A 23,359-nucleotide genomic window follows, 5' to 3' on the forward strand; every position below is an offset into this window, starting at 1 on the left:
AAAAAAAAAAAGGTGAAAAGATTAGGCTCACGCCTGTAATCCCAGCACTTTAGGAGGCTGAGGCAGGCAGACCACAAGATCAGGAGTTCAAGACCAGCCTAGCCAATATGGTGAAACCCGGTCTCTACTAAAAAAAAAAAAAAAATACAACGATTAGCCAGGTGTGGTGGCAGACAGCTGTAATTCCAGCTACTTGGGAGGCGGAGGCAGGAGAATAGCTTCAACCCGGGAGGCTGAGGTTGCAGTGAGCTGAGACTGTACCACTGCACTCCAGCCTGGGTAACAGAGCGAGACTCCATCTCAAAAAAACCAAAAAAGTTTAGTATGTACTGTGTTTGAGTGCCTATTTATTTTTTGAACAAATATACTATAATGATTAAAGGTGCAGGTTCTACGTATGGATGTTTCTGGGCCAGGTGCAGTGGCTCATGCCTGTAATCCTAGCACTTTGGAAGGTGTATAGGGTCCAGCCCTACTAGGGTCGTAGGGTGTCCTCTGTCGCTGTGCTGAGGATCTGGATCTGAGAAACAAGGAGACAAAATACCAAAGAACTGGATAAGAGCAGGTGTGCTTGCGGGGGCAAACGAACTTATAAGCAGAGACAGGCGAGGCCCCAAGTGTCCAGACGCGTCTGTATTTATGAAGTACAGGTTAGGGGGAAGGGTAGTGAGCGAAGTCATCTTAAGGATAGTGATAGGGTCAAGACAATCACGTGAGCAATAAACAAGGGGCCCACTCCATTAGGTCACCGAGGCAAGGAGATGAGCAGTGTGCAGTGTGCAACATCTCTTATCTAGGGGCAGGCACCGTAGCAAGAGCACTGACAGGGTATACAGCCGAAGAGGTGCAATTATACTGAAGGGGTTTTAAGCTCTTGGACGTTCACGAGATTGCCAGCCTGAGGCCAGCTTTCCACAAGAACTGGATGCAAGATACTGTAACTCCCTTTCAGGAGGAGTGACTGTTGCTCTAAGCTTGCCATACAGCGGGTATCTTTATGATACTGAACGCTGCCACCTGGGCTGAACCTGCCATGTAGCTCATGCCCTTTCAGGCAGGGGCACTACCGCCTGAGCCATTGATTCTTGTCCTGGTATGGCTGTTTTTTTCCTCTAGTTCATGCTCTGTACCATGTCTGCTCTTGACTCTCCTCTGACTACAAACTAAGATATGATTATATAAAAGGATTATATAAAGGAAAATAAATGAGCAGTAAGTTATTCTTCAGGCACTAATAGTGCCAGGGGTCTGCTTAGCTCTCCTTCCTCGGTGCCCAGAAGGGGGATTCCCCACAGAGGCAGGTGGATCACCTGAGCTCAGGAGTTAGAGACTACCATGGACCACACGGTGAAACCCTGTCCATACTAAAATACAAAAATTAGCCGGGCATTGTGGCGTGCAACTGTAATTCCAGCTACTTGGGATGCTGAGACAGGAGAATAGCTTGAACTTGGGATGCAGAGGAGATCACGGCACTGCCCTCCAGCCTGGGCGACAGAGCACAACTCCATCTTAAAAAAAAAAAAAAAAAAAAAGAAAGAAATGGTGGCTGAGGCAGCTGCAGCCTTCCCTCCACTCTAGGTTCAAGTCTGTGGATGGGAAAGCCCAGAAGGCTTGTTTGGAATTTTCCTGTAAAACCTGAGACTCTGATTGGACCTGTTGAGTCATGTGTCCATCTCTGAACCAATCGCAGGGGCCAGGGGCCAGGGTCCCAGGTCACAGCTTCCATTCCTGGCGACAGTGGGAGAGTCCCAGCCACACAGCAATCTGAGAGTAGACTTGCTCAGCTTGGTAGGTCCCCAAACTTTTCTTAGCATAAGAAGAAAAGGCAAACAATAAAGTCCTGTGTAACCTCACGAATCCCACATCAAGAAGTGGATTCAGGCCGGGCGCGGTGGCTCACGCCTGTAATTCCAGCACTTTGGAAGGCAGAGGCGGGTGGATCACGAGGTCAAGAGATCGAGACCATCCTGGTCAACATGGTGAAACCCTGTCTCTCCTTAAAATACAAAAATTAGCTGGGCATGGTGACGCACGCCTGTAGTCCCAGCTACTCGGGAGGCTGAGGCAGGAGAATTGCTTGAACCCAGGAGGCGGAGGTTGCGGTGAGCCGAGATTGTGCCATTGCACTCCAGCCTGGGTAACAAGAGTGAAACTCCGTCTTAAAAAAAAAAAAAAAAAAAAAAAAAAAAAAAAAAAAAAGGGGTTTCTCCATGATGGTCAGGCTGGTCTTGAACTTCTGACCTCATGTGATCCACCCACCTCGGCCTTCCAAAGTGCTAGGATTACAGGCATGAGCCACTGTGCCCAGGTAGGCTCCAGTTTAAAGTGGTTTCTTGTTTTATTCTGATCAGTGTACCTATATAACCTTGTTTGGCTAGAACAGCAAATTTTAAGGCCTTCCAGGCCTATATAACCTGGCCTCTCTCCAGAGTTATATACATAATTTGAGACCCGTCTCAAAAGAAAAAAAAAAAGATGCTTTAAATAGGGATCTTAGCCTCACCAAAGACCCTGGGGAGGGGGAAGAGAGGAGGAGTGGGTGTGTCATTACCATTTCACAGGTAAGAAAACCTCAGATACTGACCAGGCTTTGCGGCTCAAGCCTGTAATCCAAGCACTTTGGAGGTCAAGGTGGGCGGATCAGCTGAGGTCAGGAGTTCAAGACCAGCCTGACCAATGTGGTGAAACCCCATCTTTAAAAAATAAATAAATAAAGGATGAGAAAACTTCAGATACGTTAGCTGGTTTGCTAATACATAGAGTTGAATATCTAAAAGGATAAAGAGATGGAAATTCAAAGTCTACAGCTGACTTTAAAAAAAAAAATAGCCAAGTGAACTGACGAACCTGTAGTCCCAGCTACTCAGGAGGCTGAGCCTCAAACTCCAGACCTCAGGTGATCCACCCGCCTCGGCCTCCAAAAGTGCTTACAGGTGTGAGCCACCATGCCTGGCCCCTCTGTTTTTTGTTTTTAAGTAGTGCTACCTTTTAAATAAGTCAAAGCTTGTGCCTATTCTGCAATGCCATGTGAGGGTGAGAAAAGGCAATGCACACAGTGAAGTTGGGGTGGAGGTGGAGCTAGTTGCTGCAGAAGTGATCCTTGAGCTGGGATCTAAAGCACAGAAGGGTATTTCCAACAGAGGAAATGGCAGGAGCTGCTTCACCAAGCTGCTCTGGGTTCCATAGCCCTGCAAGCATAAAAAAGGAGCCAGTCCTGGGACAAGAGGAATTATACGGCACTGGTGTGAACTAGGAGAGAAGCACAGAGGTAGAGTTTCAACAGGAAGGGCTTATCCTTTACCAAATGCCACAAAGGGCATTGAGGCCTGGGCTTGGGACACCCTTCCGGGATTTACTAGGTACCTTGGAGGGCAGTTTCCATGGGAAGGAGAGGCATTCTGGGGATGGCTGTGGAAGGCCGACTGTCAGGGCTTAATGCAGGGGTGGGTGAGAAAATTGAGCCTGAGCCTAGACCATTTTCCAGGTTAATTTGGCCCTAGGCTGGGCACAGTGGCTCACTCCTGTAATCTCAGCACTTTTGGGAGGCCGAAGTGTGTGGATCATCTGAGCTCGGGAGTTCGAGACCAGCCTGGCCAACTTTGTGAAACCCTGTCTCTACTAAAAAATACAAAAAAATTAGCCAGGCAGAGTGGTGGGTGCCTGTAATCCCAGCTACTCGGGAGGCTGGGGCAGGAGAATCGCTTGAACCCTGGAGGTGGAGCTGGGATTACAGGTGCTTGCCACCACGCCCAGCTATTTTTTGTATTTTTAGTAGAGACAGGCTTTCGCCATGTTGGCCAGGATGGTCTCAATCTCCTGGTCCCTCAAAGTGCTAGGATTACAGACGTGAACCACTGGGTGCCCCCATACTTTAAGTCTTTTTTTTTTTTTTTGAGACAGAGTTTCGCTCTTGTTACCCAGGCTGGAGTGCAATGGCGCGATCTCGGCTCACCGCAACCTCCGCCTCCTGGGTTCAAGCAATTCTCCTGCCTCAGCTTCCTGAGTAGCTGGGATTACAGGCAGGCGCCACCATGCCCAGCTAATTTTTTGTATTTTTAGTAGAGACGGGGTTTCACCATGTTGACCAGGATGGTCTCGATCTCTTGACCTTGTGATTCACCCGTCCCGGCCTCCCAAAGTGCTGGGATTACAGGCGTGAGCCACCATGCCTGGCTCAAAAAGAATTTTAAAAAACAGAGGAGGAAAATAATGGGAGGTGTAACAGGTGAGGGAAAAGGATTGGCAGGCAAAGGCTAACAGGGAAACTTTCCTGAGTAGTAGAATGTTCTACTTCTCAATTTGAGAGGTGGGTGTATATACATATATATATATAATTTCACAATTTTATATATATATATATATATATATAATTGTGAAAGGTATACAGTAAGGTCTTTAAGCTTGGCAAAAAGGGTGCATTTTTCAAATGAAGGAAGGAAAAAATAACTGCCATTTATGGAACCTCTTCATACATCAGGCATTTTTACACAGTTTCCAATACACAACCCATGAGAGGTCTCATATGAGGAGCCCTCCAGAGAGGGTGACAAATTTGTTCTTTTTTTTTTTTTTTTTTTTAGACGGAGTTTCACTCTTGTTACCCAGGCTGGAGTGCAATGGCGTGATCTCGGCTCACTGCAACCTCCGCCTCCTGGGCTCAGGCAATTCTCCTGCCTCAGCCTCCTAAGTAGCTGGGATTACAGGCACGCGCCACCACGCCCAGCTAGTTTTTTGTATTTTTAGTAGAGACTGGGTTTCACTATGTTGACCAGGATGGTCTCGATCTCTCGACCTCGTGATCCACCCGCCTCGGCCTCCCAAAGTGCTGGGATTACAGGCTTGAGCCACTGCGCCCGGCCGACAAATTTGTTCTAACACACAAAGCTGGTGGTAAGCAGTGGAACAAGGGCCGGGCGCAGTGGCTCACACCTGTAATCCAAGCACTTTGGAGGCCAAGGCGGGCGGATCACCTGAGGTCGGGAGTTCGAGACCAGCCTGACCAACATGGTGAAACCCCATCTTTGAAAAATAAAAATTAAAAAAAAAAAAAAAAAGGGATTGTGACCAAGCAATGAAGGGAATTACTAGAGAATGACAGAATGGGAAGAAGGTGTGCCTTTAGATTCAGTAGTCAAGGAAGGCCTCTCTCAGGAGGTGATAGGTAAGGGCACGAAAGGATGAAAAAAAGCCAGAGAGGAGAGAGATCCAAGATGGCTGATCACTAACAGCTCGGGATTGTAGCTCCCACTGAAAGCGCAAAGAATGAGAGGACGCCACACCTTCACATGAATTCTTGTTGCTCACGCACCAGGAGATTCCCAGCGGAGGAGCCCCACGGGTCGCCAGCGCGACTCTTGTGACCGGCGAGGCGGTTTTGCCGGCGCCTTGGAGCGACGGTTCTTGGTGCAGAGTCGGAAAAGCACCATCAATCTTAACGCTGCTGATTTGGTCAGTGCAGTGGGTTGCTCAGATTTCGGCGCTGAGAATCAGTAAGTTGGACGTCCACTCAGAAATCCAATTACAAAGACAGTGAATTCAAAGACCACAGATGGATAAATTTATAACGAAGGGAGGAAAACGGCCAAAAAAGGCTGAGAATGCCCAAGATCAGAACGCCTCTCCCTCAGCGGGGGATCACAGTTCCTCATCAGCAATGAAACAAGGCTTGATGGAGAACTAGTGTGTTCCAATTACAGAAGCAGGCTTCAAAATGTGGATAATGAGAAACTTCTGTGAATTAAAAGAACTTGTTTTAACCCAATCTAAAGCAACTAAGAACTTCGAAAAAAGATTTGACGAAATGTTAATAAGAATACACAATTTAGAGAGGAATATAAGTGAATTGATGGAGCTGAAAAACACAATAGGAGAACTTCGTGAAGTATGCACAAGTTTTAACAGCCGAATTGATCAAGCAGAAGAAAGGATATCAGAGGTCGAAGACCAACTCAATGAAATAAAACAAGAAGACAAGATTAGAGGAAAAAGGATAAAAAGGAATGAGCAAAGTCTCCAAGAAATATGGGACTATGTGAAAAGACCTAATCTACGCTTGATAGGTGTACCTGAATGTGACGAAGAGAATGAATCCAAGCTGGAAAATACGCTTCAGGACATTATTCAGGAAAATTTTCCCAGCCTAGTAAAGCAGGATAATATTCAACTCCAGGTAATACAGCGAACACCACAGAGATATTCCTCAAGAAAAGCAACTCCAAGGCACATAATCATCAGATTCACCAGGGTTGAAATGAAGGAGAAAATACTAAGGGCAGCCAGAGAGAAAGGTCAGGTTACCCACAAAGGGAAGCCTATCAGACTTACAGCAGATCTCTCAGCAGAAACCCTACAAGCCAGAAGAGAGTGGGGGCCAATATTCAACATCCTTAAAGAAAAGAACTTTCAACCCAGAATTTCACATCCAGCCAAACTAAGCTTCACAAGTGAAGGAAAAATAAAGTTTTTTGTGAATAAGCAAGCACTCAGAGATTTCATCACCACCAGGCCTGCTTTACAAGAGCTTCTGAAAGAACCACTACACATATGAAAGGAACAAACAGTATCAGCCTTTCTAAAAAAATTATCAAAAAGAGCATCAATATAATGAAGAATATACATCAACTAATGGACAAAATAGCCAGCTAATGGCAGTATTAAACTCACATATATTATTATTAATTCTAAATTTAAATTGACTAAATCCCCCAATCCAAAGACAGGCAATTTGAATAAAAAACTAAGACCCATCAGTATGCTGCATCCAGATCCATCTCACATTCAAGGATACACAAAGACTCCAAATAAGGGATGGAGAAAGATTTACCAACCAACCAGAGAGCTAAAATAAATAAATAAAAAGCAGAAGTTACAATTAAGCAACAAAGATCAAAAGAAGCAAAGAAGGACATTATATAATGATAAAAGGATCAATGCAACAACAAGAAGAGCTAAAGATCCTAAATATATACGCACCCAATACAGGAATACGCAGACATACAAGACATAAAGAGACTTAGACTCCCACATAATAATAGTGGGAGACTTCAACATTAATATTAGACAGATCAATGAGACAGAAAATTAACAACGATATTCAGGACTTGAACTCAGATCTGGAACAAGTAAATGTAATTAACATTTATAGAACTCTCCACTTTAAATATACAAAATATACACTCTTATCAGTACCACATCATATCAACTTAGAAGTTTTTTTTTTTTTTTTTTTTTTTTTTTTTTTTTTTTGAGACGGAGTTTCGCTCTTGTTACCCAGGCTGGAGTGCAATGGCGCGATCTCGGCTCACCGCAACCTCCGCCTCCTGGGCTCAGGCAATTCTCCTGCCTCAGCCTCCTAAGTAGCTGGGATTACAGGCACGCGCCACCACGCCCAGCTAGTTTTTTTGTATTTTTAGTAGAGACGGGGTTTCACCATGTTGACCAAGATGGTCTCGATCTCTCGACCTCGTGATCCACCCGCCTCGGCCTCCCAAAGTGCTGGGATTACAGGCTTGAGCCACCGCGCCCGGCTAAACTTAGAAGTTTAAAAGAAATCTTGGTTGGCTCCTTGTTTGCTATTCTCTTCCCTCATTTTCTTTCATGTCTCCATTATTAAGGACAATTATAGGCATACCCATATTTAGACTGCATTCTAGCCCGGGCAATAAAGCAATACCCCCATCCTCTCTCCCTCTTCCTCTTTCTCTTTCTTCCTCTTCTTTATTCTTTTTTTTAAAAAAAAAAAAAAGAAAAAAAAAAAAAGAAAACCATATTGGCAAGGATACTTGAGATTTAAACAGCATGATTTAAAAGCTCTCAGGACCTTGCCTTGGTTTACAAAAAAAAAAAAAAAAAAGAAAGAAAGAAAAAGAGCCAGAGGAAGAGCATTCTAAGCAGTTGGAACAGCATGTGTGAGAGCCATGAAGTTGGGACAGGAGTTCAGGCCAGTGTGGTTAGAGTACAGAGAACTGGGGGAGCAGATGAGGCTGAGGACAGAGGGTGGAGTCATACTCAGTCTGACTCCCACACCTTTCCAGGCCATCCTACCCCTGCAGGGACTTTGAAGTGTGGGGCCAGCCTGTGTTGGGTGCTGGGAGAGACAGAGCCATGTAAACAAACAGTTGCCCCAGCAAGTGATGCAAAATGTGCTCTCATGGATGACTGCGGGAGGGGCACCCAGAGGAGGGAGGCAGTGACCAGAGGCAACATATAAGCTATCTTAAAGGATGAGTGGGGCCGGGCATGGTGGCTCACACCTGTAATCCCAGCACTTCGAGACGCCAAGACAAGTGGATCACCTGAGGTCAGGAGTTCAAAACTCTGCTTGTACTAAAAATACAAAAATTGGCCAGGCACAGTGGCTCACGCCTGCAATCCCAGCACTTTGGGAGGCCGGGGCAGGTGGATCACGACAAGATCCAAGCTGGGACTACAAGCAAGCGCCACCACACCCAGCTAATTTTTGTATTTTCAGTCGTGAACAAGGTTTATCATGTTGGCCAGACTGGTCTTGAACTCCTGACCTCAGGTGATCCACTCACCTCAGCCTCCCAAAGTGCTGGGATTACAGGCATGAGCCACTGCTCCCGGCCTATTTTCCTCCTCTGATCTGACATCATGGCATGTCTCTTCTTCCTCCAAACCATTTCAGACTCATGTCTTCCTCCTATTCCTCTTCTGAGACCTTTCCTAATAAATTTAGCACACTTGACCTATCCTACCCCCAAACCAGAGGTATCCAAAGTAGGGAACATGCGACCCAGCATGTAGCATCCATGTTCCTAGCACACGATGCTCAAAAAATGGAAACAGCCCAAATGTCCACCAATAGGTGAATGGATAAACAAAATGTGGTATAAACTTACAATGGAATATTATTCAGCCATAAAAATGAATAAAGTACTAACACAAGCTACCATGTGGCTGAACCTTGAAAACATGATGCTAAGGGAAAGAACTCAGTCACAAAAGGCCATGCATTGTGTGAGTCCCTTTTTATGAAATATCCAGAATAGAAAAATTCATAGTGACAGAATGCATATTGGTGATTGCCAGACATTTGGGGGATGGGGAAGAAATTGCTTAATGGGTAAGGGAGTAATGGAAATGTTACTTTGGAGCAATGGAAATATTTTGGAATTAGGAGTGGTGGCTGTACAAGACTGTGAATGTTCTAAATGTCACAAAATGTTCAGTTTAAAATAGTTCATTTCACCTCAATAAATTTATTTTAAAAAGGAAGTACCCATTCTTCCAGGTGAACTGAAAAGTTTGAAAGAGGCATAGGCTCCTTAAACTTCTTTTTTTTTTTTTTTTTTTTTGGAGACGGAGTTTCGCTCTTGTTATCCAGGCTGGAGTGCAATGGCGCGATCTCGGCTCACCGCAACCTCCGCCTCCTGGGTTCAGGCAATTCTCCTGCCTCAGCCTCCTGAGTAGCTGGGATTACAGGCACGCGCCACCATGCCCAGCTACTGTTTTGTATCTTTAGTAGAGACGGGGTTTCACCATGTTGACCAGGATGGTCTCGATCTCTTGACCTCGTGATCCACCCGCCTCGGCCTCCCAAAGTGCTGGGATTACAGGCTTGAGCCACCGCGCCCGGCTCCTTAAACTTCTTAGATGTAAACTGCTGGGCAAATATCAGCTGGGGATGCTGAAGGAAGGAATAATCAGAAGGTCAGCAAGTGTGGCTTCGAAGCTGTGCCTCAAGTAATAATGATAACGATAATTAGAGATAGTTATAATGTTAACTTCTTTGGTTTCCTTGTAAACCAATGTTAGTTTAGAAAAAGAGGGAGATAGCTGTAATAATTATAGCTAACACTTCTACAATGCTTAATATGAGTAAGGCACTCTTCCAGTACTTTATATCTAAAACTTACTAAATCCTTACAACTCTAAGAGGTGTTATCATCACATTTCCATTATAGATGAGGAAATGGAGGGATTGAGAAGTGTAAATGAGTTCTTCAAGTAACAGATAAGGAAATGGCAGAGTCCAAGTTTGAATCTAGGCAAGTCAGGTTCTAGACACTCAAGTCTCAACTACCATGCTCTGCACTAAGTGCTCTCAGGTTTTATCTCATTTAATCCTGTATGGAAGATGTTATTATTCCCATTTTAAAAATCCCCCTCGTGATCTCCACATTCCACGCCTTCTAGTCTTTCTCCTACATTTATTTTTTATGTTGGTCTACATTCTCCTGTCTTTATTTTCTCACTTTGCTTCATTTTTCTTTTCTTTTCTTTTTTTTTTTTGAGACAGAATTTTGCTCTTGTTACCCAGGCTGGAGTGCAATGGCGCTGTGATCTCAGCTCACCGCAACCTCCGCCTCCTGGGTTCAGGCAATTCTCCTGCCTCAGCCTCCGGAGTAGCTGGGATTACAGGCACGCGCCACCATGCTCAGCTAATTTTTTGCACCATTAGTAGAGACGGGGTTTCACCATGTTGACCAGGATGGTCTCGATCTCTTGACCTTGTGATCCACCCGCCTCGGCCTCCCAAAGTACTGGGATTACAGGCTGAGCCACCGCGCCTGGCCCTTTTTTTTTAAAGATGAGGTTTCACCATGATGGCCAGGCTGGTCTTGAACTCCTGACCTAAGGTGATCCACCCACCTTGGCCTCCCAAAGTGCTAGGATTACAGGCATGAGCCACCGCGCCCCGCCTCTTTTTTAAGAGACAAGAGTCTTGCTTGTTTTCCAGGTTCAAGTGCAGTGAGGCAATCATGGCACATGCTATCCCCAACTCCAAGTGATCCTCCCACCTCAGCCTCCTCCCTAGTTGGATTACAGGAGCATGCCACTATGCACACTAATTTTCTTTTCTTTTTCTTTCTTTCTTTCTTTCTTTTTTTTTTTTTTTTTTTGTAGAGATGGGGGTCTCATGTTGCTCAAGCTGGTCTTAAACTCCTGGGCTCAAGTAAGCCTCTTGCCTTGGCCTCTCAAAGTACTGGGATTAGAGGCTTTGGCCACCACATCCAGATTGAATTTTATTATGTATATTTTCTTTTAGTTTTCCATTGCTAGAAGATGGGGATTTTGATTACTGTTAATTTTCCAATATCCAAAGCAATGTGTGGTACCTAATAGGCTCTCAATATTGAAAAGGAATAGTGCACATGTCGTTAGGTAGGTATCTTGTGTACCTGTTTGAATAAATAAGATCATACATAATGTTCTGCTTTTTTTTTTTTTTTTTTTTTTTTAATACAGAAACCTTTTATTGACTGTATTTCTTCTCCCCATAACCTGGAATCCAGCCAGCATCTATGGCTTCCTGCTGTCTGATTCTTGAAAGCGGGGCCTTTGGGACATGGTTGGAGGCTATGGAAGGTGAGAATCTCCTCACCCACCAGTTGTGGAAGTTGTGCTTTTTTTTTTTTTTTTTTTTTTTTTTTTTGAGACGGAGTTTCGCTCTTGTTACCCAGGCTGGAGTGCAATGGCTCGATCTCGGCTCACCGCAACCTCCGCCTCCTGGGTTCAAGTTCTCCTACCTCAGCCTCCTGAGTAGCTGGGATTACAGGCACGTGCCACCATGCCCAGCTAATTTTTTGCACTTTTAGTAGAGACGGGGTTTCACCATGTTGACCAGGATGGTCTCGATCTCTCGACCTCGTGATCCACCTGCCTCGGCCTCCCAAAGTGCTGGGATTACAGGCTTGAGCCACCGCGCCCGGCCCGGCCGTGCTTTTTTAACTTAATGACTTTTTTCTTTTTTGAGACAGTTTGGCTCTGTCAACCAGGCTGGAGTGCAGTGGTGCTATCTCAACGCACTGCAACCTCTGTCTCCTGGGTTAAAGCGATTCTCCTGCCTCAGCCTCCCGAGTAGCTGGGATTACAGGTGCCCACCACCATACCTGGCTAATTTTTGTTTGTTTATTTTGTATTTTTTAGTAGAGACAGTGTTTCACAATGTTGGCCAGGCTGGTCTTGAACTCATGACCTGAAGTAATCCGCCTGAAGTGCCAGGCTTGAGCCACCAAGCCCAGCCATGTCTTTTTTTTTTTTTGGAGATGGAGTCTGGCTCTGTCACCAGGCTGGCGTGCAGTGGCGTGACCTCTGCTCACTGTAACCTCTGCCACCTGGGTTCAAGTGATTCTCCTGCCTCAGCCTCCCCAGTAGCTGGGATTTCAGACAGAAATCACAATGCCCGGCCAACTTTTCTATTTTTAGTGGAGATGGGTTTTCACCATGTTGGCCAGGCTAGTCTTGAACTCCTGACTTCAGCTGATTCACCTGCCTCAGCCTCCCGAGTAGCTGGGACTACAGGCACGTGCCACCACGCCCAGCTAATTTTTGTATCTTTTTTTTTTTTTTTTTTTTTTTTGAGACGGAGTTTCGCCCTTGTTACCCAGGCTGGAGTGCAATGGCGCGATCTCGGCTCACCGCAACCTCCGCCTCCTGGGCTCAGGCAATTCTCCTGCCTCAGCCTCCTGAGTAGCTGGGATTACAGGCACACGCCACCATGCCCAGCTAATTTTTTGCACTTTTAGTAGAGACGGGGTTTCACCATGTTGACCAGGATGGTCTCGATCTCTCGACCTCGTGATCCACCCGCCTCGGCCTCCCAAAGTGCTGGGATTACAGGCTTGAGCCACCGCGCCGGGCAATTTTTGTATCTTTAGTAGAGAAGGGGTTTTCACCATGTTGGCCAGGATGGTCTTGATCTCCTGACCTTGTGATCCTCTCACCTTGGCCTCCCAAAGTGCTGAGATTACAGGCATGAGTCACCAAGCCTGGTCATTTTTTTTTTTTTTTTTTTTTTTTTTTTTGACACGTTGTTTCGCTCTTGTTGCCCAGGTTGGAGAGCCATGGCATGATCTCGGCTCACTGCAACCTCTTCCCCAAGTGATTCTCTTGCCTCAGCCTCCGGAGTATCTGGGATTACAGGCATGCGCCACCACGCCCGGCTACTTTTTTTTTTTTTTTTTTTTAAACAGAGTTTCACTCTTGTTACCCAGGCTGGAGTGCAATGGCGCGATCTCGGCACACCGCAACCTCTGCCTCCTGGGTTCAGGCAATTCTCCTGCCTCAGCCTCCTGAGTAGCTGGGATTACAAGCACGCGCCACCATGCCCAGCTAATGTTTTGTATTTTTAGTAGAGACGGGGTTTCACCATGTTGACCAGAATGGTCTCGATCTCTTGACCTTGTGATCCACCCGCCTCGGCCTCCCAAAGTGCTAGGGTTACAGGCTTGAGCCACCACGCCCGGCTACTTTTGTATTTTTAGTAGAGACGGGGGTTTCTCCATGTTGGTCAGGCTGTTCTCGAACTCATGACCTCAGGTGATCCGCCCACCTCGGCCTCCCAAAGTGCTGGGATTATAGGCGTCAGCCACCGCACCCGGCCCCTGTGTGTGTGTGTGTGTGTGTGTGTGTGTGTGTGTGTGTGTGTGTGTGTGTGTCTGAGTGTGTAGTCAGTATCTGGATCTAGTTCATTCTTGGACGGATGATAACCAAGACTGGATGTAGCAGCGTCCTCTTAGTTTCCTATTAATCTACACTTCACCCCCAGTGTTTCTCCAGAATGCAAATAGGGCATTAGATATCTTCGGACATGACTTTGTGCATGTGTGTACCTATTTCTCTAGAATTAGTGTCTAGAAGGGAAACTGCCGAGAGGAAGGATATATACTTTTTTAAAATGTCCATAGGTAATGCTAATCTGCGCTGTCATCTATTCTGGTAGCGCTGCGAGGGCACACAACGGGTTTCAATATACCGGAGCAAACTGGATATTATCGGTATTTTTATTGGTAACGTGATGAGGGAAAAATGAACCCCCAATTTACAGGCAAGGTAACGGCGGCTTAAGGTTCAACATAGCTGCCAAGTGGCGGAGCCGTGATACCGTATCCAAGTGTCCGACGCCAGGGAGGGCGCGTCAAAGCTGGACACTGTGCTCTGTGTCCCGGGGCACGTCTGGTGATCGCTGGGCCTGGCAATGCTGGCAGGCAGGCCTTCCTCTCCCCTGCTAGGCCTCTGGCCACTCGTGGCGGGCCAAAAGCCGGCTCTTCCTGATTACCCAGTGACCCTCCTGAGCGCAAGTCAGCATCACCTAACAACCTCATCAGCTTCGAAATGGCGGCCACCGGATCGCGAGGCCACGCCCCGAGGGCGGGGCCTGAGTTCAGGCCAGAGCGACGGATGCCCGAGCCAAGTTGGAAGTTGACTGCCGGGAGGGCTCGCGCAGAAGCGGAGAGCCGGTGGCGTCGCAGGTCGGGAGGAGGAGCACCGAGTGGAGGGCTCGCTTGCCGGGGCCGCCCGAGAGTCTTAATCGTGAGTGCTGGGGCCGCCATCTTAGATGGCGGGAGTAAGAGGAAAGCGGTCGTGAGGCGGGAAGGCTTTTCTGCTGCTCTCCTTTGGCCCCGGAAAGGGTCAGCTGGCCGTGCTTTGGGGCGTGTGCCCTGAGGCGCGGAGCGCGTTTGCTACGATGCGGGGGCTGCTCGGGGCTCCGTCCCCTGGGTTGGGGACGCGCCGAATGTGACCGCCTCCCGCTCCCTCACCCGCCGCGGGGAGGAGGAGCGGACGAGACGCCGCCGCCGGACGACAGGTCGTTGGGACGGCCTGGCTCCCTCAGGTAGGTGGCGGGCCCGGGTCTTGGATGCCGGGGGAGCCGGGCGACTGGCCTGGGTGGCGCTGATGGAGCAGCCCCGCGGCTGCCGGACGGAGGGCTCGGGCCAGGCCGTTGTCACCCCGGGTAGCGTTGGGCGGGGGCCCGGGAGTTCGGTGTCATGGCCGGCGAGCTTAGTTCCCACATCCCCACTCAAATTTCCTTGCGTTTTGCGGAAACGTGCCAACGCCACCCCTTCGCCAGTACGCATTCCTCATATTTGGCAGTGGGAAAATCGCCCAGAGCTGCCCCGTATCTCTTGTCACTCGGATGGACCAATTCCTTTTCTCTTGGTCCGCCAAATGTGGGACCCGGGCTTGCACCCTTTCTCAGGGTGCTCCAGTCAGGTGACACCCTTTTAGGAAGACGTGAGGAGTCGAGGAAGAGAGGAGGAAACTGGCCGGTGCCCTACCACAAAGGCACAGGGGCCTCGCCTTGGGTATCAGGACTCTGTGGGTTATTAATGAAAGGCTTGGGATGCTTATAGAGGATTGGCCTCAGGACGCTTTGGAATGAAGAGCCAGGGCTGTCTTTTGTGTGAAGCAAGAGCCGCCGGGACGCTTCAGCTTTGCAGCTGCTGAGGCTCTGCAGAGCTAGTCGATGCCGGAGAAAGAGGAGTTTAGACGTCGAGAGAGGCGAGGCGGCCGTGTTCATTCATTGTTCTCTTTCTAGGGCTCTGGGTGTGCCTGTTATTCATTCTTTGGTGGGAATAAGGATAGGAACTTCTGTGTCTCCTTGAGTTGTGACCGGATTGTAGGGGGTGAATTAATCTAAGTAAGAAATGAATTCAAGGCACGTTCTGCTTGCCTGGTCCTCTGTGGGCTGAGTGGAGAGATTCTGCCCTCCCTGCGCTCCTAAGGCGTGAAAACAATGCAGCGTGATAAGAACTGGCTTACCAAGTGTGGGGATTTAGAACAGTTAGTTTTGCTTAGGGAGGAGTTGGGGACGCTTCTACACTCGAGGAGACTTCTCCGTCGAGTTTGAACGACCGATGAGTAAGTGCTCACCAGGTGAGGAGGAGCTCAGGGAACAGCTGGTACAAAGGGCTTACAGACTTGTGGGAGTTGGGATGAGTTTGGGGAGCAGCAATTTGCCTACGGTGCAGGAAGGAAACGGTGAGAGATGAGAGTAAAATAATAGTTGCTAGAATTGTGAAGAGGCTGTCTTTGTTGTAGATCGTGAAGTTGCTAGAATTGTGAAGGGGCTGTCTTTGTTGTAGATCGTGAGCTAGTTGAATTTGGATTATTATACATGCTGAATCTTTATTTTTGCTGATAGTTTTCTCCCCTTGTTGATGTCGAAGCTGATAGTAATTGAAAAGATTTAGTTCGTTAAACTTAGTTAACAACTTTTTCCATTTTTTTTTAATTGTTTCAGAACAATTCGAACTTAAGTAATAAAAAGGAACATTATCTCACTGTTGCCCAGGCTGGAGTGCAGTGGCATGATCATAGCTCAGTTGCAGCCTCTAACTCCTAGGCTAAGCAATTCCCCTGCCTTTGCCTCCTGAGTAGCTGGGACTACACAGACAGGTGCCACCAGGTATGGCTAATTAAAAAAAAATTAGTAGAGATGGAGTCTGGCTGTGTTGCCTAGGCTGATCTCAAACTCCTGGACTCAGGTGCTCCTCTTGCCTCCACCTCTCCCACTCAACGACGTGCTTGCTTGCTGGGATTACAGGGGTGAGCCACTGGCCAGGCAGAACTGTTTTTTTTGTTTTGTTTTGTTTTGTTTTTTAAATAATAGAGACGGGGTGCAACTATGTTGGCCAGGCTGGTCTTGAACTCTTGGGCTCAAGTGATCCTCCAGCTTCAGCTTCTCAAAGTGCTGAAATTACAGGTGTGATATACTGTACCTCGCCAGGAGGACTTTTTTTTTTTTTTTTTTTTTTTTTTGAGACGGAGTTTCGCTCTTGTTACCCAAGCTGGAGTGCAATGGCGCGATCTCGGCTCACCGCAACCTCCGCCTCCTGGGTTCAGGCAATTCTCCTGCCTCAGCCTCCTGAGTAGCTGGGATTACAGGCACGCGCCACCATGCCCAGCTAATTTTTTGTTTTAGTAGAGGCGGGGTTTCACCATGTTGACCGGGATGGTCTCGATCTCTTGACCTCGTGATCCACCCGCCTCGACCTCCCAAAGTGCTGGGATTACAGGCTTGAGCCACTGCACCCGGCCGGACTTTTTTAAAATGTGTTTTATATTAAATGTTTTGCACTTACACAGTGGTGAATGAATTGAACTCATATATTCCTGGGAATTCTTGCCAAAAATTCTCTTAAAGTTATACTTGCTCACAAAAATGTTAACTTTATAAATATAGTACACTCTACTAACAATTTTTATTTTATTATTGTATTATTTTTTATTTTTTCGAGACAGTCTCACTCTGCTGCCCAGGCTGGAGTGCAGTGGTGTAATCTGGGCTCCCTGCAACCTCCACCTCCTGGGTTCAAGTGATTCTAAATGGGATTACACGTGCGCACCACCACACCTGCTAATTTTTGTGTTTTTAGTAGAGACGGGGTTTTGCCGTCTTGGCCAGGTTGATGTCGAACTCTTGACCTCAAGTGATCTGCCTACCTCGGCCTCCCAAAGTGCATGATTCACTGTGCCTGGCCTAAATTTTAAATATAAAGTTCTCCCCAGTCTTAGAGAAATTAGACAATTACAGAAAACAAACATCCAAAAAAAGTGTAGGACGTATTTTTGGTTTAATAAATGTATTTTATAAACTGTGTCTCAGGATTGACTTCTCGGATTCCAATCTGTTATAAAGTCTTTATCCCCATAAACGTAATTTCCCTAAAATAGCTATAATATTGTGATTAATGTTTATGCTAAAGTGACTATTATGGAATTAACAGACTTCAGTTAGCAGTTTCTAAATCTTGCTTTGATTGTGATGATTATATACCACTGAAGAACATTCAGGATTATTTTGGCTTGTTTTTACCCTTATCACTCAAGGGCTAAGCTGTTTAAAATGCAGCATAAACATTTGATCCAATTGAATGCTGGGATACTTGGAAAAATAAACCTGTTACTGTTTCTGTACTTAAGTCTTATCTTTTAAAGATATGTGGTTTTTTTTTAGTGCAGTGTCCAATCTTAGCCCAAGGCAACCGCTGCCTCCCAGGTTCAAGTGATTCTCCTGCCTCAGCCTCCTGAGTAGCTGGGACTACAGGCACCTGCCACCACGCCTGGCCAATTTTTGTGTTTAGTAGAGGCGGGGTTTCACTATATTGGCCAGGCTGGTCTTGAACCTTGTGATCCGCCCGCCTCGGCCTCCCAAAGTCCTGGGAGTACGGGCGTGAGCCACCACACCTGGCTGATATGTGGTGTTCTGTGATTATAAATTGTAGTAGAATTTCTTAGTTTTGTTAAAGTCTTGTCAGTAGCTGTAAAAACATCAGCCAGTTGTGGTGGCTTATGCCTGTAATGCTAGCACTTTGGAAGGCCGAGGCTGGTGAATTGCTTGAGCTCAGGAGTTTGAGACCAGCCTGGGCAACATAGCAAAACCCTGTCTCTACAAAAAAATACAAAAAAAAAAAAAAGAAAAAGAAAAAAATTAGGAGGCATGGTATAGTATGCCTGTAGTCCAAGCTACTTGGGAGGCTGAGGTGAAATAATCACCTGAGCCCAGGGAAGTCGAGGCTGCAGTGAGCCATGTTCGTGCCACTGTACTCCAGCATTGGTGACAGAGTGAGACCCTGTCTCAAAAAAAAAAGGTGTACCTGCAACAGAAGCCTTGAGCACATTTTATGGAATTTGGTTTAGCAGAAAAAAACAGTGAGAAGCAGATTAAGCTGGTAATTTCTGACAAAAAGTGACGAAGTAAAGAATGCTAAACATCAAGCATTATATTACAGTTACTCAGAGTTGCTTTTAGTTTATAACATGCCATTTGTTTGCTTATACAACTTCATACTTCTTAGAAGTTAAATTTGACTTTTCCAAAAGCACTAGATTATTTATGAAATAAAAAATATAGTTGATAACTTTACTATTTTAGGTAGTCTGTTAGTAGTAAATGTATGACTCTTCAACATTTAAATTTTAGGTAAGCCATTGTTAGTAGCCTACTGCCTAAATATAAAAAAGTTACATGAGGGAGTACTTTTGTTTGTGTGTTAGGAACATAATAGGCCACACATAATCATCTTGATCTTGGGAGGAGCTTGTTAGCCAAACAGCATGCCTTAATGTTGACTTGGAGAAGAGAATTTTAAATACTGTCTTTGAAAGGCAATGGACTAATGTGACACTGAGGGGGTTTATGAAACCATAAAATTGAGCTTTGATTATAACTTAAATGCGACTGTAAAAAACAATTGAGCTTTGACTTAGTTTTTTGTTTTTAAGTTGTGCAGATCATGGGAGTCATTTCTTCGGAACAAATGACTGGTGGAAAATTGCTTACCTTGAGTAAATTAATTGGAAAATCAGAGAACACTGCATTCATTTAGGATGAGATTGTTTAGGTCTTTTTTTGGTATGTGTATGGGAGGGTAGAATTCCTAATTGCTCATCTGAATGGGTTCAAAATGTAATACTAGATATTTGTATTACAATTCAGTTGGTACTTTTGGTGTAGGGCTAACTTATCTTGCCTGTAATTCTTTTTTTTTTTTTTTTTTTTTTTTTTTTGAGAAGGAATCTGGCTGTATCACCCAGGCTGGAGTGCAGTGGCGGGCGCAGTCTCGACTCGCTGCAACCTCTGCTTCCCAGGTTCAAGGAATTCTCAGTCCTCAGCCTCCTGAGTAGCTGGGATTACAGGTACCCGCTACTATACCTGCCTAATTTTTGTATTTTTAGTAGAGACAGGGTTTCACCATGTTGGCCAGGCTGGTCTCGAACTCCTGACCTCAAGTGATCCACTCGCGTCTGCTTCCCAAAGTTCTGGGATTACAGGCGCGCCCAGGCATCTTGCCTTGTAATTCTCATGATAGTAATGGGTGGGTGTTTTTTTTTGCCTTAGAGTTGTGAGTAAAAATTCTTTAGTTACATATTAAGGTTTCATCTTTAATTTTACAATGTTTGAGTCATTTGGTTACTTCTTTTCTCTCAGAATTACTTGCATAGCTCTAAATGATTTTAGTGGTTAATTTCAGATCTGTTTGCCTTTCTTATAAAATGACTCTTAGAATCTCAGCTTAACCAAGGAAAATGTCAAGTGGGTGTTGTTTATCTGTTATTGGTTTTGGCCCAGACTATCTAAAGTTTGGCAAATTACTCACAAAGTATGTTAATTGGCATCACATTCCAGTCAGTGTACATAGTATTTTTTGAGGAACACTTGACACACGGTTTTATTTTTAGACCAGATTCTAAGGGATTTTACTGGGTGGGGATTAACAATCCCAAAGCAAGTTTACGGTTTTAAAATCTTCATGATTTAGAGATTGTTTAGATTTTTAGTTAATAAATGGGAAGCAGCAGGCAGTGGCAATCAGTGTTGTTTTTGTTTTTGTTTTTGTTTTGTTTTGTTTTTGAGAAGGAGGTTTCCTCATGTTGCCCAGGCTGGAGTGCAATGGCCAGATCTTTGCTTACCTCATCCTCCACCTCCAGGGTTCAAGCGATTCTTCTGCCTCAGCCTCTTGAGAAGCTGGAATTAAAGGGATGTGCCACCATGCCTGGCTAATTTTGTATTTTTAGTCGAGACAGGATTTCTCCGTGTTGAACAGGCTGGTCTCTCTGTCTCAGGTGATCCGCCCACCTTGGCCTCCCAAAGTACTGGGATTACAGTAGTGAGCTACTGTGCCCAGCCTCACATAACTTTTATGGTAGTCTGTTTTTATAATTGTTTTATTATTTATAGTTAATTTCTTACTGTGCTTAATTTATAAGTTAAACTTGATCACGGGTATGTATGTATAGGAAAAAACATAGAATGTACAGTACAGTATACTGTTCTTGCTTTCAGGCATCCACTGGTAGCCTGGGAACATATTCGTCATGGATATGGGGTGTGCTACTATGCAATGAAACGTTAGTAATAAAAAGAAATGATGTACTGATGTATACTACAACATAGATGAGCCTTGAAAACATGCTAAGTAAAAGAAACCATGTAGGAAAGACCACATATTGCATTATGTATTCCATTTATGTGAAAGGTCCAGAATAGGAAAATCCTTAGTGGCAGAAAGCAGATTAGGGACTGAGGGATGTGGGGAATGGTCAGTGACTGTGATAGGGGTTTCTTTTTGGGGTGATGAAAGTGTTCTACAATTATGGAGATGGATCCACAACTGTGAATATAATAAAAGCCATTTGATTGTGTACTTTTTTTTTTGAGATGGAGTCTTGCTCTGTCACCCAGGTGGGGAGAGCAATGGTGTGATCTCAGCTCACTGCAACCTCTGCCTGCCCAGTTCAAGTGATTCTTCTGCCTCAGCCTCCCGAGTAGCTGGGACTACAGGCGTGTACCACCACGCATGACTAAATTTTGTATTTTTAGTAGAGACAGGGTTTCACTATATTGGACAGCCTGGTCTCGAACTCCTGACCTTGTGATCCGCCCACCTTGGCTTCCCAAAGTGCTGGGATTACAGGTGTGAGCCAGCACGCCTGGCCTGATTGTACACTTTAGATGGGTGAATTGTATGGGACGTTAATTATGTCTCAGAGCCATTAAAAATCAAACCAAAACTTAAACATAGGAAAATACATGCAAATGTGACCAAATGGTTGTGGGTTTTTTTTTTTTTTTTTTTTTTTTTTTTAAGCTGGAGTCTCGCTCTGTCACCTAGGCTGTCACTGCAACCTCTGCCTTCCAGGTTCAAGCAATTCTCCTCCCTCAGCCTCCTGAGTAGCTGGGATTATAGGCGTGGGCCTAGTCTTTTGTATTTTTGTTTGTTTTTTTTTTGAGACAGTTTCACTCTTGCTGCCCAGGCTGGAGTGCAGTGGTGCAATCTTGGCACAACCTCTGCCTCCGCCTCCCGAGAATTGTCCAAGCAATTCTCCTGTCTCAGCCTCTCAAGTAGCTGGGATTACAGGTGTGTGCCACTATGCTTGGCTAATTTTTGTATTTTTAGTAGAAAGGGGTTTCACTGTATTGGCCAGGCTGGTCTTGAACTCCTGAGCTTGTATTCTGCCCACCTTGGTCTCTCAAAGTGCTGGGATTATAGGCATAAGCCACCATACCTGGCCAGCAAATTCTTAAGAATTAAATTTTGGGGAGGGGAGGGAAAAAAAGAATTAAATTTCATTTTTTTGGGGGGTAAGTAATAAGATCACATACCACAAAATTTAAAGGATATAGAAAGATATGTTGTACAGGCTGGGTGCAGTGGCTCACAACTGTAATCCCAGCACTTTAGGAGGCCGAGGTGGGCAGATCACAAAGTCAGGAGTTCAAGACCAGCCTGGCCAACTTGGTGAAACCCCATCTCTACTAAAGATAAAAAAATTGGCCGGGCGCGGTGGCTCAAGCCTGTAATCCCAGCACTTTGGGAGGCCGAGGCGGGTGGATCACAAGGTCAAGAGATCGAGACCATCCTGGTCAACATGGTGAAACCCCGTCTCTACTAAAAATACAAAAAAAATAGCTGGGCATGGTGGTGCGTGCCTGTAATCCCAGCTACTCAGGAGGCTGAGGCAGGAGAATTGTCTGAACCCAGGAGGCGGAGGTTGCGGTGAGCCGAGATCGCACCATTGCACTCCAGCCTGGGTAACAAGAGCGAAACTCCGTCTCAAAAAAAAAAAAAAAAAGAAAGTTATGTATTGTGCAGAGTAATTCTTCCTTCCCTTTTGTTCCCCATCTACCCGGCTTCCTTTCACATAGGGAAATATTAATTCTTTTTTTTTGTTTTTTATATTTCTTTTTTTTTGTTTTTATATTAATTCTTTTCTTTTTTTTGAGATGGAGTTTCCCTCTTGTTACCCAGGCTGGAGTACAGTGGTATGATCTCAGCTCACTGCAGCCTCTGCTTCCCGGGTTAAAGCAATTCTCCTGTCTTAGCCTTCCCAGTATCAGGGATTACAGGCTCCTGCTACCGTGCCCGGCTACTTTTTGTCTTTTTTGTAGAGATGGGGTTTCACCATGTTAGCCAGGCTGTTCTAGAACTCCTGACCTCAGATGATCCACCCATTTCAGCCTTCCAAAGTACTGGGATTACAGGCATGAGCCATCGAGGTGGCTGAGTTGACTTTTTTGTATAGATACCTTATATCTGTTTAAAAGCGGGGCATATCTTATTCCTGTCTGTATATTTCCAGTGGGATATGTCTTACTCTTGTTAATGTATCTCCAGTTCTTTTTTTTTTTTTTAAATGGAAGTTCAGCTCCAATATCTCCAGTTCTTAAAACCTTGTCTTACACACCAAACATTAATCAGAGGCTAATCACTTATGGATTTAGTTTTTCTCTACTGCCTTTACACAAAATGCTTACGGTAAAGAGGATATACTTACTAAATTAAAACTTAGAACTTTCTAACTTAGGGCCTCTCTGTTGCAGGAGCTACATTGCTTAACCTTCTCACTCTGTTGGGCATTGTATGTAGAGTGCTCTAGGTTTTCTGCCTGCTAACTCCTTGATGACATTTGCCTGCTTTAGCAGCACAGACTTTTTAGTTCAAGCAGCTCTTAACCATGCTGGCTATTGCCTTCTGCATTCATCGGTTTTAGATACGGAAGAAAGTTATACCCAGAGAGAATGGGGGCAGGGGGATAAATGATACTCTTCTACCATTTTTGACCTTAGTCTGGTCTAGAGTTACAGTGTGATTGTGAGAGGAGAGAT

The 23,359-nt window shown here is 45.5% G+C and overlaps 1 protein-coding gene across 6 annotated transcripts in view; it reads left to right on the forward strand.

Annotated features, from left to right (window-relative positions):
• The first annotated feature begins 14,198 nt into the window (after positions 1-14,198).
• Positions 14,199-23,359, forward strand: part of RAF1 (Raf-1 proto-oncogene, serine/threonine kinase) — a 91,229-nt gene continuing 82,068 nt past the window's right edge. For 3 of the 6 annotated variants that reach the window (XM_010337753.3, XM_003927043.4, XM_010337756.3), the window contains exon 1: positions 14,277-14,581. The gene's annotated coding sequence lies outside the window, so the exon portion shown is untranslated. Of the gene's footprint in view, positions 14,582-23,359 lie in introns of all 6 variants that reach the window. The other 3 variants (XM_039478947.2, XM_010337755.3, XM_074404763.1) reach the window with 2 other exon arrangements.

This window comes from Saimiri boliviensis, chromosome 8, assembly GCF_048565385.1.
Source record: "Saimiri boliviensis isolate mSaiBol1 chromosome 8, mSaiBol1.pri, whole genome shotgun sequence".
Taxonomy (NCBI): Eukaryota; Metazoa; Chordata; class Mammalia; order Primates; family Cebidae; genus Saimiri; species Saimiri boliviensis.